Here is a 20,767-nt window from a genome sequence, read left to right as displayed (position 1 = left end):
ATCATGGTTACAGCTGAGATTGATCAATCAACCGAAAGATTAAAGAATGGTCACAATTAACGAACGGATTTCACCCCAAAAAGAAATGTCTATGTATATGTATATGATGAAAAGAAAAGTATATGATGAAAGAAAATGTTTAAGTTTATGCATGTTAATGAAAAAGCTATTTTTATTAAAAGTATTTTACTATTGCATGTAGATGTATACGTATTAATTGTAACTATTGTTAAGGCTTGCTGAGTCAATAGATGACCAAAATTATAAGAACACGACATACAAAATCAAAATATAATTTTCCGTTTCATAATTTATTCAATTGTGGTATTTCCTATATCACATTATGAATATAAAGTAACTAAGTTAATTATCATGATAAATTAAATTAATTAATAAAATGAGATGAAATATCTATATAAAATAATTAAATATAAATTTTATATATAAATAATTTAATGAATTTATTTATAAATAGATAATTGATAAAATACAAAAAATGTCTAAAAATATTATTATAACAGCTAACCAATTTTTATCACTAATAATTCATATAATAAAAACTGAAAATTGCTAAAATTTATGGATCATCTATATCATATTATTAAGTTTGAGACCGCTTGGAGTAGTTACTTTAGAGGACGTCAAAATGTTACAATTTCATATTACCATTCTTACCATACTAAAACCTTCTCAAGTAATTCCATATTTAAATAGAAAAAATATAAACAAAACTTTCTCTTTAAAATCGAACAACTTTTTAAATTGAAAATAATTTTGTATTAACTGTTTAGTATTATTTGATCAAATTAAAAATAATAATAACACATGCAACGCGTGTGTATCTTTTACTAGTTTATTATTATTATTATTATTATTATTATATATATATATATATATATATATATAATTTTCTGAAAATATTAGATTTTTTTATTATATATTTTCTAGAGGTTATTTCTCTTAATACAAAAAGAAAGCCTTCTAGAATTTTCTCAATGTTTTGAATGTTTTTAATTTCATTATCTTCAGATTTCCTCGTAATTTTCAATATTAATATTATCTAATATTCTTTGATTATTTCAGAATCTTGTTTTTGTTTTTCTTTTAATTCTTTTAGTTCTAGTTTTATTTCTTTTATATCTTTTTGTAAATCTTGGATTTTTATCTCTTTATTTTTTGTTTTCTTTCTTTTTTCTAAAATACTGGTTAGGTCGTAAGTATTTGGTAAAGTAGTACATTTTATTTCTGTTTTTTCATCTTTATTTTCTTTGAGAGATTTTAAAATTTTATCTACCCAGTGATACTTAGGGGGATAATTGGACACCAATAGAAATATTCATAAAAAATAATAATAATGAGCAATTAATAATACAGAAACAATAAATAAAGTAGGCGGTTTAACCAGTCATATAATATGTATAATATATATATATATATATATATGCGGAATTTAAAGATAGGAATTTAAATACAAGAATTTAAATGCAGGAATTTAAAGATCTTTAAAGATTTAAGGTTCCTCCAGTTTCTGATTGCATACAATCTTTAAAGGATTGTATGTAGAGCATACTTTTGCAAAAAACACCACAAAATCTTAAAAGATATATATAATATATATATAGGAATTTATATATATTTAGACGCTTTAACCGATAATATAATATTATATATACAAGTATTTAACACATAAATAAAACACATCTTGGAATCAAAATACGAACTTCAATATGAATCTTCAAAGGATTTACAAATTCTTTAAGAACATAAAGCTTGAAGGATAAGAACACTTTGAATGTGAGTGCAGAAAGTAAGTAAGAAAGAGAAGAGAGAAGGAGAAAGAAAGAGAAAGAGACAATAAAAACTTGGTATCAAAAAACTTGCATTACTATGGGGGACTTGTCTTCTTTTTATAGAAATCTTCAAGGACATTTTCAGAATCTTGAATAGTATTTGTCATTGTCGTTTTTGCATCATTTCGACGTCATTTTTCATTTTTTTTAATATACGAATTTTACAATCACTATAAAAAAAATTAAAATTTACAATTATGTGTCTAAATTATGCATTCCTTCTTCATCTAGTAAATCTTCAAGGATAATATCTTCCTCTGAGGAGTAGAAGATTTCTTCTATGTTCTGGTCTTCTAATTCTTCCAAGAATCTATTGTACATTCTAGTATAAAAATAAAAAACTTTGGGAGCATCTGTATAAAAATCTGGAAATTGATCAACGCATGGAGATGAGCTCATTATGTATATTTTGTAAATCTAGTTCATAAAATATAATTTGTAGTCTTCATTTCTCTTTTCGATGAATTTATGCTTGAAGGCTAATGTCTGTAATCTCTGATATTTTATTTGTTTTTGGATTGTAGCACTGCAAATGGTTGGATGATGGACTTCGGATTCCGCTTTTTGTTTTCGTCATTTATAAAAGGGCTTGACCCAAATTCTGTGAACTGCAGGTTCTAAATCTGTTCTAATCCATTCTGGACATGTTGATTTTATTTCTAATTTTACTTCATTATTGCCGGTATCAAAGAGATATTGGATTGCACTTTTAAGGGCAACACTATTGAGACTGTTTATGTCATCTTTATCTGTCATGATGATTCTGAAACTAATCCTAAATCTAATAAGGAATTTATAGTTATTCTTTCTTCCTTATTATTAAACTGAAAGAAAAAATCTCTGAAGGATGAAAAGTATATTTGAGTAGAAAGGATGTAGAATTGAAGTTGACAAGAACAATTGTCTATGTCTAAATGAATATGCCAAACAAAAAATTGATTGTCAAAAAGAAACTTTAGACATAGACAATAGTTCTTGTCAACTTCAATTCTACATACTTTCTACCCAAATATACTTTTCATCCTTCAGAGATTTTTTCTTTCAGTTTAATAATAAGGAAGAAAGAATAAGTATAAATTCCTTATTACATTTAGGATTAGTTTCAGAAATCATCATTACAGATAAAGATGACATAGTCTCAACAATTTTGCCTTTAAAAGTGCAATCTAATATCTCTTTGATACCGGCAATAATGAAATAAAATTAGAAATAAGATCAACATGTCCAGAATGGATTAAAACAGATTTAGAACCATCAATTCACAGAATTTGGGTCAAGCCCTTTTATAAATGGCGAAAACAAAAAGCGGAACCCGAAGTCCATCATCCAACCATTTGCAGTGCTACAATCCAAAACAAATAAAACATCAGAGATTACAGACATTAGCCTTCAAGCATAAATTCATCGAAAACAGAAATGAAGACTACAGATTATATTTTATGAACCAGATTTACAAAATCTACATAATGAGCTCATCTCCATGCGTTGATCATTTTTCAAATTTTTATACAGATGCTCCCAAAGTTTTTTATTTTTATACTAGAATGTACAATAAATTCTTGGAAGAATTAAAAGACCAAAAGATAGAAGAAATCTTCTACTCCTCAGAGGAAGATATTATCCTTGAAGATTTACTAGAGTGTTTTTGCCTAAGAAGGTCTTGATAGTAAGTCCTAAAGATAAGGTTGTAAAACAATAGAATTGCTTAGGATTGTAGAGAGAAATTAAAAATCGAAACACAAATTTTAATAAAATGAATTCAATTTTCTGTAGATCTACTTCTCTTAACTCTGAAAGTTCAACTTCTTATGAAAATAGAAGGATAATAAATACTGAAGAAATAGTCATAGAAGATTTTGACAAATCAATTGATAACTGGGAAATTCCTAAAGTAAATAAAGATCAAATCTATAAAACTTCAAGATATCAATTTTTCAAAACTGATTTTACAATCAAAACAGAAGAAAGAGATATTCAACTTACAAAACCTTTTGAAACAATATATTTATTTTCCCAAAATTCTTTACAAAAACATAGAGATAAGAATTATAAATACCTTCATATTGGATTAGTCCAAGTTGGAATAAAACCTTTAACAAAAAAAGATTAAATACCTCTACTCTTGTTATTTTAAGAGATGTTAGATTCACAAACTTTGAAGACTCCTTGTTAAGTTCTGTTGAATCTAGTCTGTGTACGGGACCAATTTCTTTTGATTGCTATCCAAATTTTTCAGTCTCCCTAAATGATAAAAATATTTTAAAATATTTAGTTCTACAAATAAAAACTCATAATTATAATATGCTTCAAGGTTCAATTCATGTAACCTTAATCTTTAAAGTACATTATAAAGCCATGATTTCTGCTTTTGCGACAAAAGTAAAATTGTAAAAAAGGAGAAACTCTTTTATTACAAACAGATTTAAGAAAATCTAATACAGTCATTCCTAAACACATTCAATGGAAAGATATAACACTTCCAGAAGAATGGATTTTAGAAGATACTGTCAAAACAGAATTTATAGATCAATAAGAACTCAACACCCAATTAAAAGAAATAACTCAATATTTAGATGGAAGAGTTAAACTTTCTTTTGATAGAACAAGTAGTCATAACAGTAGATATGATGATTGTTCAACTTCAGATACAATAGATCTAGGAAGAATATCACAAATAAACTCTCCTTATAAAACCCAACCTTGATATTCTACTTCAGATATACCCAATTCTGTAATAAGAAATGTAGATTATACCTCATAAATACATAGACCTATATATATCAAAAATAGGATAGGAAGACAATTGAATATTCCAGAACAACAATTTGAATCAGAACAAGATCCAACTAGTCCAACTTTTTCCTCAATAACAGAAAATATAATTAATGAACTAAATGTTATAGAAAAAGAATTCCAAATAGATAAAAACTTTCTACATAAGGATTTTTATGATATACATAATAAAGCAAAAATATTATGGTTTTTCGAAAATTTTATGAATACCAGAAAAGATATTCAAGAAAAATTCTATGAATTTATAAATAAATATAAAATTCACATTTTATTCTTCGATTGGTTTAAAATATACTCCTCTCAAAATTCTTTAGAATACCCATTTTCAAACTATGTAAATCTTATTACAATGAGAAATAAATAACCATAATGGGAAACCATTACTGATTCTAGAAAAATTCAATATAATCATCCTCCTTTACAAGGAATTAAAATACTGGTACAAAATCAACAAATTGAAGCAATCCCTATAAAATAATCCAGGAGATAATGATAAAATTAATATAAAAAATATCATAACACAAAATAATTTCACAAATACAAATTTAAATACCATAGGAAAACAATTAGATAGGATAGAACAACAAATACAAAAACAACCCACAAATAAAATAGAAACTTCGAATATAGATAGTAAACTCAAAAACCCAATTTTTAAACCATATGAAATAACTGAAAATAGTGTTAAAAATATTAAAGAGAATAATTCTGAATTTATAAAAATAATACAAGATAAATTAAGTAAAATGGTAACAACAGCCAGTAGTTCAAATCCAAAGACTACCCAATGATACTTAGGGGGATAATTAGACACCAATAGAAATATTCATAAAAAATAATAATAATGAGAAATTAATAAAAAGAAAATGCAACAACAATAAATAAAGTAGGCGGTTTAACCAGCCATATAATATGTATAATATATATATATTTATATAAATGCGGAATTTAAAGGCAGGAATTTAAATACAAGAATTTAAATGAAGGAATTTAAAGATTTTTAAAAATTTGAGGTTCCTCCAGTTTCTGATTGCATACAATCTTTAAAGGATTGTATGTAAAGCATACTTTTGCAAAGAACACCACAAAATCTTCAAAGATATATATAACATATATATAGGAATTTATATATATTTAGGCGGTTTAACCGGCCATATAATATATAATATTATATATATATATATAAGTATTTAACACATAAATAAAACATACATTTGAATCAAAATAAGAACTTCAATATGAATCTTCAAAGGATTTACAAATTATTTAAGAACATAAAGCTTGAAGGATAAGAACACTTTGAATGTGAGTGGAGAAAGTAGGAAAAGTAAGTGATAGGATCGGTTAATAGTTAGAGAAGTGTTTAGAAGGAGGGTTGAATAAACACTCACGATTTTTATAACCATCTTCGAATGAAGTATCAGTTTTGTGATAAAATGAAACTTAGGAATCTTGTCAGTCGATGACAATCAGTTTAACTAGATATAGTTGCGGAAATAAACTGACATAAAGATAGAATAAATGACTGAAATAATAATGCAAGGATTTATGGATGTTCGGAGATTGAATAACTCCTACGTCACCCCTTCTATCACAAGGATATGATATGCACTAAAAGACTTTGATCAATACAAAACTTGTATAGACCAACTTCAGTTTGGACTTAACACTGCCAAGACTGAAACTCTTAGTTAACAACAATTTTCACAGTTCTTCGACTGGATTTAGCACAACTGATATAAGTAATACAGAGGTTTGTGCTAGTAAGCTCGAAAAGTAGCCTCAAATGCTACGAATATTTCTAATAAGTGTGAGCTTTTTGAATCTCAAATGAGGATAATAAATCTAGCAGAATAACAGCAAGCTTGAGAGAATGAATGAATCGTATTATTCAGCGTTGTACCTCATCTGCTCTTCTCGCCTATTTATAGGCTTCCTTCCAACGGTAACAATAAATGTAATTTTAATCTTTGTATCCGTTGATTGCCACGTCAACATTCTTCTGACATTCGTACATTGTATTCTCTGAAATGCGGCGTCCCACTACGAGTTACAGTCTGCTTTGTACTATTGTCGGTTGAATGTCCTTTGGTTGAATGTCCTTTTCAACTGATGACGTGTCCAGCTGAAAGATCAGCTGATAAGTAGATAGGTAACCTCACAATTGAGTATCTCAACTGATCAGTTTCCAACTGATCAGTCAGTTGACAAAGTAGATTCAGTTTGGCTGGTCTCAGCTTCAGTTAGACAACTATCAATTCGTGTGTTCGTGATTAGTTAGTTCAACTGATTTAATCTCTAATTTTGTCAAACCACCGAAATTAAGTTTCCAACAATTTCCCTCTTTTTGATGTTTGACAAAACTTGTAAAGTATGAACTGATCAACTGAACTTGAAATAATATTTTAGATAAAATAATTTTTCCAATGTACAGATTTGTACAAAGAATAAAGAATACAGAATCTTCAATTCTTCAACCATTCAACTAAAGTCAGTTGATCTTCATACATTCTTTTTCTTTCCTCTGTCTTCTTTTGTCTCTTTAATAATTTCCCACTTTTTGTCAAGCACATCCACTTTTCTTGTTAGTATGCGGACGTTTGCTGCAATATCTGATACTGCACTCATCATAATGTCCTGCAGCAGATCAATTTTTTTAGTGACCTTTTCTTCAAGAAAGTCAAATCACCTGCCGACTAGAGCTTGAGTCTGGAAGTGTGATTCAGTTGACAATCTATCTTTCTTGATTTCTTCAGTTTGGATATAAAGATCAGATACACTCTTGTTAAGCTGATTCAGTCTATCTGTTGTAAATTCATAATTTGAATCGAGCTTCAAGGTATGTGCAAGCTGAGTAGATTGTATTGCAGAGATAGCATTCATCATAGTTAGTAGGTTCGACTGAACGGTTTGAAGTTCTTGAAACAGGGCATCAGTGTCTAAAATTTAGGAGACATAGCTCCAGAAGTTTCTGGAATCTGTTCCCTTTGTTCTTGATTAAATACAACTATTGCACCGTCAGTTGGTTCTGGTATAAGCACAGCTATCTCTAAAATATCTTCAGTTAAACGGTCTTGGAGAGGAGACGAAACAGATTGAAGAGCAGAAGTAGGAGAAGGTTCTTCAGTTTGTTCGACAACTGCTTCTCCAGTTGGAGAAACAACTAGTTCTTCAGCTGTTTCAACAACTGGTTCTTCAGCTGGTTCAACAACTGTTTCTTCAGCTGGTTGAGAGATTGTCTGTACAGTTTGGTTCAGAATTACATGTTCAGTCACAACTTCTGACGGAACTGGCTGTTCAGGTTGATCAAAATTTTGATCCTCAGCTGGTTCTTCAATTCTAAGCACATCCTCAACTGATTTAGAATTGTCCAGCTGAATATCTGAGGTGACTAATTTGATGACCTCATCTAGATTTGCCAGAGACAATTCAGCTTCAGTATATGGCGGTGGATCAGCAGTTGAAGATTAAGGAACAGAGGATGAAGATGGTGGAGCAACTATTGGGGAAGGTTCAGTTGCCTTTTGAGAGATGTCAACAGCTGAGTCTTTGGGTGGCTCTTAAGCTGACTTTCCTGCTGATGATAAGTTTTGTGCAGTCGCTGGAATGATCAGTTCTTGATCCATTTCCCAATCCTTGATTTGCATCTGTAAGCAGATAAGATCCGAGTCCAGTTGATTGTGTACTGCTGAGTCATTGACAGCAGTTGGACTAGAAGGATCAAAATTTTGACGCAACTCAGCAACAATCTTTTGAAGTTTCTTGGCACTCAGCTGATCAAACAAATAAGTTTTGTGTTCTAGACCCTGAACAACTGTTGAAGCTTTGACTGCTCTAAGAACAGCAGCCTCTAGTGCAATAAACTTCTTTAGTTTAGTCTTCGACTGAAGCTGTTTAGCAAAAACTTGAGTTCTGAATTTTACCCACTCATTGTAGGTCTTGAGTTTCTCTGCTGCAAATTCATTGATCTCTTGCTAGATGAGATCAATGTGCGTTTGAACCGCATTGGTTGGTCTGGGTTGTTCTTGCATCTTCCCTTTTCCCTTGGGATCAGTTAGAATATGGGGAATGCTCAACCCTGTTGTTGTTGCATCAATTTTTGCTCTCTGATTACTATTCTCTTAGGTTTGGGATGAGGTAAGGAAGAGTAACCAGTGATAGTGATTAGTGGAGCCTTAACTCCAGTAAACTTCTTCTTGTCACCAGATTCAGTGACTTTCTTCTTTGGCATGATGGCAGAAAGTGGAAACTGATCCTCAGTTGAGGGTTCAGTTGGAATGGCCTTCAGTGGGACAGCCTAAATGGGCTGTTCAGCTCCTGACTGCATCAGTCGATCAGTTGGGATGGTTCAAACTGCAGCAGCAGGCTTGGTCTTTAGAGTTCGTGGCTTCTTCATAACTTTGGGAGAAGGAGTCCTCTCAGAATCAGTTTCACTGACAATCAGCTTGCGCTTGATTGTTTTCTTTTGAGCCTCCTTTCTTGCTTTCTTGACTGATTTGGGAGCTCCTCCTGTCCCACTTTCCTTCTTCACCTGAGTGAATTGCTCAGGTGACAAGTCCAATTTGGTCTTTGGTGGCTGTACATTCTTAGCATCGAAAATTTTGAACTTGGATAATTTCTCAGTAGTATCACCCACTTGCCCCTTCATCTTCAGTAGAAAACTGATTTGCACGGCGTATCCCCGTGACTGCTTCGTTGACTGAAGCATATTTTTCAGGATGGTGAAAATAATATTCCTCCAGTTCACCTTTTTCTCAACCATGATCACTGTCATGACTTGAAATTTTTCGAGAGTAAGGGCAGCAAATGAACTAGCCTTAGCTAGTATCCCCTTGGCTGAAATATCCGCCAGCAGTTGAATTTCTGGCTTGAGCTCTTTCTTGGGATCGAAAACATTGATTTTCCGACCATCAGCTGACAGTAGAGACTCCATATCCTCAATATCAGATGTTTTTACCTCAGAGAAATTGTTAAGACAATCAGTAGGCAGTTGAAACAGTTCGCCGAAGGATTCTTCGCAGACCCATTGATAGTAGCAGCGACGTTTCCATCAACAGTAACGTAACCAGTTGAGTAGAAGTCATGAAGCTCTTTTGGATAAAGTTCCTGAGAAGATTGTCCTAGAAATATCTTTAAGCCGGCTGCTTCTAATTTCACAAAGACGTTCTTTACATCGGCATCATTGACTGATAGAACAGATTCAAAGTCGACAGCCATAGCATTCATAATATGTGCGGGAATTTGGTTTGCCATTTCTGAGAGTTGAAAAACCTGAAATCTTGCAAGGTAAAAGCTTTGGATATGAATTTGCCCTGAAGAGTAATGTTTGCATAAAGAATAACTGAATTGGAGCGGGGGAAAGGTACATATGTAAGTGACTATACAAATTCTGGACATGTGTCAGTCTACGAAAATTTGAAAAATAGTGTGTACGTGTGCTACAAATGTGTGTACAATTTTAAATGGTTCAAGTAGGTCCATGTTTTAAAACATTGTTCATCATTTTATGCGAAAACTGACAGTCACGTCACTTGATTTGGGATAAAACACGATTAATTAGTCAACTTATATGAGAAGATTAGCTAAATTATCAACTGAACGATCAGTTGTGAGACTGATTCATTTCAGATGAAAATTCACTAACTGATGTCTTCTCAGTTAACCTCTTAAAACGATATTCCCTCTTAATAAATGCATGTTTAAATTACGAAAGTTTAAACGGCGAATAGAGTGACGTAATAAGATAAATCTTATGCTCCAGAAGATGAAAGGACGAGTGTAATGATTACGTCCCTTCAGGTCCTTTGAACATGTGTTATAAATAGAGGTAACATGGTTAGTCTTAACACATTAGCAACTAAATATTTCGAGAAACAAAATGGCAGGTGCAAGCAGCTCAAGGCTTCCAGACATGGCTGACGAATTTTGTGGATGCAGAACTGGAGACCAGAAAGGCTGCTATGGAAGATGAAGTATTCCACAAAGTTCTCCGATTTTGGCAGAAGCTACAAGATCTTCAGTTTCTCCAGCAGGGGGAAGCAGTTTCCACCCCCGAACGGGTGGCACAAATGAAAAAATATCGGCCGGCGTTTGTGCGTTGCTGATGAGGTGGACATCTTCACAGATGAAGGTGTCTACCTGCTGATGCTGAAAAAGGAGAAGTGGACTCTGAAGCATATAGCTATTTCAAAGGGTTTTCTAAAGACTACCACAGGGGTTTTAACCGGTTGGTTGACCTCGTGGCGGTCTGCTGTTGAAAATGAAATAAAAAAATGTACGCTTTAATTATTATAATTAAAAAGTTTGATTTATCGTTGTCTTTTACTTTTCAGCATACAAACTGGTTTTAAATGAATATCATGCAACTGAAAGTACTTCAATTGAAGTGATAATAACTGGCAAATAACTGACTGAGCAATTAACGTATGATAATATACTCAGTTAAGAAAAGAAAATGGTAATTGCCATGATATAATCAAGTTAAATCAGTTAAACCAAGTATATTGCGAAAGTAAGAAAACTTAGTCTCGGGTAGTGGTTTGGTGAAGATGTCAGCTGCTTCTTGTTCAGTTGAAACATACTCCTGTCTGATGGCTTTCTTCAAGGCATGATCTCTGATGAAGTGATGCCTGACATCTATGTGCTTGGTCCTTGAGTGAAGAACTGGGTGTAAATGATAGCAATCGTGCTAGTATTGTCACAAAATATGGGTGATTCTTTGGCAATAACTCCGTAATCTTTCAGTTATTGCTGGATCCATAGCAGTTGGGCACAGCAGCTTCCAACAGCAAGGTATTATGCTTCAGTTGTGGAAGTGGCTATAGATGTTTGCTTCTTGCTGAACCAAGAGATCAGTCTGTCTCCTAGAAACTGACATGATCCACTGGTGCTTTTACGATCTAGCTTACATCCTGCATAATCTGCATCTGAATATCCAACTAAATTGAAAGAAGAGTCTTTAGAGTACCATAACCCAACATTTGGCGTGCCTTTAAGATATTTTAAAATACATTTGGCAGCTGATAAATGCGAATTGCTTAGGGTTTAATTGAAATATAGCACACATACAGACAACAAATACAATATCAGGACGACTAGCAGTTGGGTACAATAATAAACCTATAAATTCTTTGTAGAGTGTCGTCTCAACTGATATTCCCCCTTCATCAGTGTCCAGTTTTACTGATGAACTCATGGGAGTACTTGCAGCTGAACATGATTCCATGCCGAATTTCTTGAGCAACTCCCTCGTGTATTTAGTTTGACTGATAAAGATATCAGTCTCCAGTTGCTTCACTTGCAGTCCAAGGAAAAATTTCAGTTCACCCATGATGCTCATTTCAAATTTGTCCTGCATCTTCTTAGCAAATTTCTCGCATAATTTGGGGTTAGTTGACCCAAATATGATGTCATCAACATAAATTTGAACAAGTAGAATATGATCATTTTTAGAGAATTTGAACAATGTCTTATCAACTGATCCAACGGTAAAATCATGATTAGTTAAGAATTTTGAAAGTGTCTCATACCAAGCTCTTGGAGCTTGTTTAAGACCATATAAAGCTTTGTTCAAATAATAGACATGACCAGGAAAAGAGTGATTAATAAAACCTGGATGTTGTTCAACATAAACTTCTTCTTGCAATTGACCATTCAGGAATGCACTCTTTATATTCATCTGGTAGACTTTAAAATTCTTGAATGATGCATATGCAAAGAATATTCTGATAGCTTCCAATCTTGTAACTGGTGCATATGTTTCATCATAATCAATTCCTTCTTCTTGCCTGTATAGTTGTGCTACTAGCCTTGCTTTGTTGCACACAACTGAACTATCTTCGTTCAGTTTGTTCCTGTACACCCATTTTGTACCTATAATAGTTTTTGAAATTGGTCTTAGAACTAGGTTCCAGACATTGTTATGGGTAAACTGATTTAGCTCCTCTTTCATAGCATTTATCCAGTTAGGATCAGCAAGGGCTTCGTCAGTTTTCTTTGGTTCCAATTTTGAGACAAAAGCAGAATGAATAAACAAGTTAAGCATTTAATTTCTTGTTATTACTGGGTCAGATGGATCACCTATCACCGATTCTGGTGGATGTGATTTTTTTCATCTGAGTTCAGTGTTTGCTACTTCTGTATCAGCAACTGCTTATGTTGGAAACTGAATATTTTCAGTTTCAGTTGGAGCTGTATCAGTTGGCAAATGAATATTATCTGTTTGCTCCACCAACTGATTATCAGGAGCAGCTTCCTGTTCCACTGGTTGATCCAACACTTCTGGTTCAGGTGTTTAAAGGATGTTTCGATCGATATGATTTTCTTCTTCATTATCATCCTCCAAAATGATATCTGTAAAGCTATCAAGTAGCTCAACTGGATCAGTTGGCTTATTAGTTAGTATAATTTCATCAAAAACAACATGGATAGATTCTTCAATATTTAACGAATTTTTATTGAAGACTCTATATGCTTTGCTAACTGAAAAATATCCTAGGAATATTCTCTCTGCAGATTTAGCATCAAAAGCTTTTAAATGATTTTTACCATTATAGAGTATAAAACATCTGCAGCCAAATATCTTGAAATAAGAAACCACACTTTTTCTTCCATGCCAGATCTCATATGGTGTTTTCATATGATTTTTATTAATCAGTTGATCTGTTCTGAGTATAACACGCAGTGTTTACTGCTTTCATCCCAAAACCTTCGAGAAATACAAGAATCAGCAAGCATTGTTCTAGCAGCTTCTTTAAGGGTCCGATTTCTTCTCTCAGCTACACCATTTTGCTGAGGAGTTCTAGCTGCTGAAAGCTCATGCTTAATTCCATTGCTTTCTAAAATTTTTGAAAGAATTTGATTGATAAATTCAGTTCCTCTATCAGACCTGATTCTATCAATTCCAACTGATTTTTTATTTAGTAATCTTTTAAAGAGCTTGATCAGTTGTGCTGCAGTTTGGTCTTTGGATTTGAGAAATATAACCCCAAGTAAATCTTGAAAAGTCATCTACAACCACCAAGGTGTGTTTCATTCCTCCTAAGCTCATGACTGGTATAGGACTAAATAAATCCATATGTAACAGTTCTAAGTATCGGGAAGAAGATTTACAACCCTTGTTTTTAAAAGAAGATCTTATTTGTTTACCAAAATGACATGCTGAACAAATTTTGCCTTTTGAAAAATCTATTTTGGGCAAACCAGTTACAAGATCGTGGTTACTCAGATAGACAATAGATTTAAAGTTTAAGTGGTTCAATCTTTTATGCCATAACCAGTGTTTGGAAGATTTGGAAGCAATGAAACAGACCGGTGCATAAGGTTGTTCAGTCCAACTGACTTTGTAAGTATTACCACAAGGATTTCCAGTTAGAATTACCTCATCAGTTGAGTCTCTAACTGAAACACGTGTGTCTGTCAAACTGAACTGAGAAATTGTTGTCGCATAACTGACTGATGATTATCAAGTTATACTTTAAATTCTCCACTAGCAAAACATCTTTAATTGTAAAGTTACCATAGGATAAGCTTATCCTTACCCACAGTTTTACCTTTAGAGTTGTCTCCAAAACTGATGTTTGGACCATTATACTTGATCAGTTGAGATAGCAAATTTGCATCTCCTGTCATATGTTGTGAATAACCACTGTCTAGATACCAAGTTGATTCTTTGCTTGTACATGTTACCTGCAATCACACATGGTATATAACTTTGGTACCCATATTCATTTGGGTCCTAAACTGATTAGTCCTTTAGGAACCCAGACTTGGATCAGTTTAATTGACTTCCCAGTTTCTGTGTTCCAAATGATTTTTCTCGATTTTTTAGCAGTATGTGTGTGGTGTGAGGATGAGACAGTATGAGTTATTCCCTTTTTCAACTGACTGTTCTTTTGATACCGTTTTTGAACTGGCTTACAGTTGTAGTAGTTGTGATAGTCATTCATTGAGTGCTGATATTTGTAACTGAATCGTTTATGAGGCCAGTTTCTTATATCAGTTGAGCTCTCTGAGCTATATCCAATACCATATCGTTTGCCTTTGTTCTTATTCTCAGTCGATTGAATAGTTGGTTTAATTGGTTCTGAATGTTCATTTACCATGGTTGACTTTACAAAGGTAATGTATTTTCCTTTGTTATTATTCAATCTTGGCTGAGTATCACTTGCAGAGTTTTCAATATGACTGTTAAAACCTAAACCAGTTTTATCAGCAACTGATTTTTGAGCATTCCTCATTTCAGTTAATTTAACTGAGAACTTGTTCCAAGCTTGAATCAGTTCAGGAATTTTTTGAAATCTCATTTTTCAACTGAAATATCAAAGCTTGGTTCTCGATCAGTTCAGCGTTTTGCTTGGCAATCTCCCCTTTTAAATTTAACACTTCAACTGACTTATCAGTTTCAGTTTTGTTATCATTGGGATCATCTTGCTCAGCTTTGACCTTTTCAAATGATTGAGCCAGTTTGTGATATTCATTTACCATGTCATGCAATGTGGTAATGAGTTCCTCACGAGTGAAGTTAGTTAAGCTAAAATCAAATACATGTTCACTTGCTGAATCCAGTTCAGCATCATCTGCCATCAAGCATTTGATTTTCTCTTCATCATCACTTGAGTTGCTTGGGTTTTCTGATTCTGACTCATCACTGTCAGTTTCAGCCCACTTTGATTTGCTCTCCTCAGCCAGGAGCACTTCATGCTTATTTTTGGATGATCTCGTCATCTTTAGTCCTTCTTTTGTGCTCATACGGCCTCTTTGCTTTTTCAATTGATCCTCGACTGTCTTTCTTTGGCTTAGGGCAGTCTGCTATGAAATGACCTGATTTGCCACAGTTGTAGCAAAGATAGGATTCTTCTTTGGATTGGTTCTTCTGGTATTGCTTTTGAAAGTTTCCTTGATTCTTCCTCATGAACCTTCCAAATTTTCTGACAAACAATGACATGGCGTCATTGCTAAGTTGATCAGCAGATCTGTCAGCAGTTAAATCTGTTGTGGCAGCTGGTGTAGAAGGTTCACTTTCTCTGGTTTGTAGCTCAAATTCATATGCCTTTAGATCAGCAAATAGATCATGTAGTTCAACTTTGTTAAGATCTTTTGATTCACGCATAGCCATGGTCTTGACATCCCACTCTTTGGGAAGACCTCTTACTACCTTCAGTGCCACTTCTTTACTTGAGTACACTTTTCCAAGTGCATTCAATTCGTTGATGATGCAGCTAACTCTTTCATCATACTCGTGCATGGACTCTCCTACTTTCATCTTGATATTATCAAATTTTTGAATAGCAATTGACAGCTTGTTCTTCTTGGTTTGTTCATTTCCTTCACACAGCTGAATAAGTTTTTCCCATATCTCTTTGGCTGTTTTGCACATTTTGATTTTGCTGAACGTGACTTTGTCCAGCGTTTTGTATAGAATGTCCTTGGCCACATTATCCAAGTTTTCTTTTCTTTTGTCTTCAATTGTCCATTCATCTCTGGGCTTTTCTATTCGTTGGGGTGCCCCAGTCAGTGATGGCAAGCTACAGTGTGTGTTTTTAAAATCTTCATTGGACCATCAGTGATGACATAGCACATGTCATCATCTTGTGCAGCTAAATGAGCCTGCATTCTTATTTTCCAATCATCAAAGTCTTCTCTGGAAAACATTAGTATTTTGTTGAATGACGACATATTGAACAGTTGTAAGTGAGAATATTCTGAGACAAGATTCAACTGCTATGATACCACTTGATAGGATCGGTTAATAGGTAGAGAAGTGTTTAGAAGGGGGGTTGAATAAACACTCACGATTTTTATAACCTTCTTCGAATGAAGTATCAGTTTTGTGATAAACTGAAACTTAGGAATCTTGTCAGTCGATGACAATCAGTTTAACTAGATATAGTTGCGGAAATAAACTGACTTAAAGATAGAATAAATGACTGAAATAATAATGCAAGGATTTATGGATGTTCGGAGATTGAATAACTCATACGTCACCCCTTCTATCACAAGGATAGGATATGCACTAAAAGACTTTGATCAATATAAAACTTGTACAGACCCACTTCAGTTTGGACTTAGCACTGCCAAGACTGAAACTCTTAGTTAACAACAATTTTCACAGTTCTTCGACTGAATTTAGCACAACTGATATAAATAATACAGAGGTTTGTGCTAGTAAGCTCAAAAAGTAGCCTCAAATGCTACGAATATTTCTAAGAAGTGTGGGCTTTTTGAATCTCAAATGAGAATAATAAATCTAGCAGATTAACAGCAAGCTTGAGAGAATGAATGAATCTTATTATTCAGCGTTGTACCTCATCTGCTCTTCTCGCCTATTTATAGGCTTCCTTCCAACGGTAACAATAAATATAATTTTAATCTTTGTATCCGTTGATTGCCACGTCAACATTCTTCTGACATTCGTACACTGTATTCTCTGAAATGCGGACGTCCCACTACGAGTTACAGTCTGCTTTGTACTATTGTCGGTTGAATATCCTTTTCAACTGATGACGTGTCCAGCTGAAAGATCAGCTGATAAGTAGATAGGTAACCTCACAACTGAGTATCTCAACTGATCAGTTTCCAACTGATCAATCAGTTGACAAAGTAGATTCAGTTCGGCTGGTCTCAGCTTCAGTTAGAAAACTATCAGTTCGTGTGTTCGTGATCAGTTAGTTCAACAGATTTAATATCTAGTTTTGTCAAACCACCAAAATTAAGTTTCCAACAGTAAGAAAGAGAAGAGAGAAGGAGAAAGAAAGAGAGAATAAAAACTTGGTATCAAAAAACTTGCATTTCCTTGGGAGACTTGTCTTCTTTTTATATATCTTCAAGGGCATTTTCGGAATCTTGAATAGTATTTGTCGTTGTCATGCTTAAATCATTTCGACGTCATTTTTCATTTTTTTAAATATACGAATTTTACAATCAATATACAAAAATTAAAATTTACAATTATGTGTCTAAATTGTGGATTCCTTCTTCATCTAGTAATTCTTCAAGGATAATATCTTCCTCTGAGGAGTAGAAGATTTCTTCTATCTTCTGGTCTTCTAATTCTTCCAAGAATCTATTGTACAATTCCAAAATCCTACAAACAAAATCAATAAAATAGATTGGAATCAATCTTCTCAAAAGTTACAAATTATTCATGCTCCAGATTTAGGAATAATAAAACCTATAACACAATCTCATTTTAATGCTTCTTCCGTTTATGATTGGAACATAGATGGAATGACTGAATATAATATTCTTAGTTACCATAGCCGAACTCATTATAGCTGGTTTTTCTAGCCAAATTAAGGGTTGGTGGGACTATTATTGTAACGCCCCAGATTCGACGACTGTCCTCACTGTATCAAGACGAGTCTTTCCAGCGTGCTTATGTCCTCACTCACACGCACCCGTGAGAAACTTCCCAGGAGGTCACCCATCCCAAAATTGCCCCAAATCAAGCACGCTTAACTTTGGAGTTCTTATGTGATGAGCTACCGAAAAAAAGATACACCTTCGTGATATGAGTAGTACAAATCAAATCTTTTAAGCCCTCTTCAACTGTACAGTCCATTACATTGAACAGTCTCGGAATCCCTCTCATTCCGGTGTGGGATCGGTTCATTCATGTTCCCTCCACCTAGAAGCCTGCCAGGAGCCGCTCATTGTCCGTGCAATCTCATGGCACCGGCGATCACCCCCCGCCCTCTTCGGCCCCGGGCATCACATGCCCACCAACTTCCGCTTGGTTCGTCCCCGAACCACATCGTACTAAGGGAGGTCGGCTCTGATACCAACTGTAACGTCCCAGATTCGACGACTGTCCTCACTGTATCAAGACGAGTCTTTGCAGCGTGCTTATGTCCTCACTCACACGCAACCTGAGAAACTTCCCAGGAGGTCACCCATCCCAAAATTGCCCCAAATCAAGCACGCTTAACTTTGGAGTTCTTATGTGATGAGCTACCGAAAAGAAGATGCACTTTCGTTATATGAGTAGTACAAATCAAATCTTTTAAGCCCTCTTCAACTGTACAGTCCATTACATTGAACAGTCTCAGAATCCCTCTCATTCCGGTGTGGGATCGGTTCATTCATGTTCCCTCCACCTAGAAGCCTGCCAGGAGCCGCTCATTGTCCGTGCAACTTCATGGCACCGGCGGTCACCCCCCGCCCTCTTCGGCCCCGGGCCTCACAATTATCTTACAACTTAACAACAAGAAGATATTCTAAATTCTATAAAAACTGATGAAGATGGGATACCAAATTTAGATCAAGATGAAAATCCCCAACAAGATGTGTAGCTACTTTAATCCTAACAATCTCTTTGCACTTCATAGGTGATCCTTCACATTTAAAGATAAAAATGCTGAATTATTATTAAATCTTAAATGTAAAAAATTAAGTGATTTTCAATGGTATAAAAATACTTTTCTAACCAGAGTCATGCTTAGGGAAGACTCTAATCAACTATTTTGGAAAGAAAAATTCCTAGCAGGATTACCAACTCTTTTAGGAGAAAATGTTAGAAATAAAATTAGGGAATCACGTGGAAAAAAAAATAATTCCTTATAATGAATTTACTTATGGTCAATTAATTAGTTTAACTCAACAAGAAAATTTAAAAATATGTCAAGATCTAAAATTACAAAAACATTTAAAATAGGAAATGAAAAGAACAAACAAGAATTAGGAACTTTCTGTCAACAATTCGATATAAATCTAATAAATCTTCTCCTTCTAAATGCTTTAGAAACTGTAGTGAATCTTATGAAAAACCATATAGAAAAAATTTTAAATACAATAAGAAAAATTCTAAATAAAAGAAGAATTTTATAAGAAACCTTATAAGAAAATTAAAAATTTCAAACAGTATCCTAAAAAATCCTTTAAAGTAAAATGGGAAATGAAAAGAACAAAACAAGAATTAGGAACTTTCTGTCAACAATTAGATATAAATCTTAATAAACCTTCTTCTTCAAAATGCTTAGGAAACATGTAATGAATCTTATGAAAAACCATATAGAAAAAATTTAAAATACAATAAGAAAAACTATAAATCAAAAGAAATTTTTTATAAGAAACCTTATAAGAAAATTAAAAATTTCAGACAATATCCTAAAAAATCCTTTAAAGATATTGAATGTTATAAATGTCATAAAAAAGGACATACTACTAATTATTGTAGATTGAATATGAAACGTCCTATCCTTTTTATTGCTTTAAAAGTACTAGAAATTTTTTTTTTTAACACTCAATTTTCGGCCATGTACCTTTCTCACATGAAAATATTTTTATAAAATATTTTACCCTTTAAAATTAAACATTAACCAACTAGCATTTTAAAAACCAAGTGCAATAGTGATAAAATGAAATCGTCGCATATTTTACCAAACCTAAAAAGCAATAATTTGAAAAGAATAGCCCATACTAAACCTCTCAAAAATCTCTCAAATGCATAAATAAATAATCTTAAAAATCTTTAATCATAAAGCATGAGTCAAAAGTCATAATGCGGAAAAAGTAGAAGCGCTGGTCCTTGGGTTGTGTGCGCCTTCAGTCCAGTCAAATCACCCGTCAAGTCCTCCCTCAAACTCACCTGCATTCATCACACCTAGTGAGTCTAAAGACTCAACACACCATCATCTTTATAGCAAGTAATACGTAATACAGTCAACATATAACAGTGAAAAATATTTGTACTTAAAATATCGTTTTCATGAAGATGCATAAACTTCAAACATGAACATTTTCGTGAACCTTTTATGATGCATGAACTTTAAATAGAAACATTTTCATAATGATGCATCAACCTTAAGCATAAACATTTTCATGACATGCATCACATAAACCTTAACATTTTCCTTTTTTCCTCAACATGACATGACATAAAGCATTTTTCAAGATCATAAACATTTTTCCTTTTCCTTTGTTGAATTCAGATCGTTAATTGTGAGTTTCATCAAACCTCAAAAGTCGATGGATCCATCTACATGTAACCACAGTACTGGGCGGCGGGGGACACCAGCAACACTCTCACCGGTCAACTGGGCCCTGGCCTATCATGATCGAATAGAAACACGATCGTCGGGGCTCCCTCTGGGGCCTTTTCCCATAAATGGGCTCCCTCTGGGGCC

Source organism: Primulina tabacum, chromosome 15, assembly GCF_025594145.1.
Source record: "Primulina tabacum isolate GXHZ01 chromosome 15, ASM2559414v2, whole genome shotgun sequence".
Taxonomy (NCBI): domain Eukaryota; kingdom Viridiplantae; phylum Streptophyta; class Magnoliopsida; order Lamiales; family Gesneriaceae; genus Primulina; species Primulina tabacum.
This window is presented reverse-complemented; position numbering follows the sequence as displayed.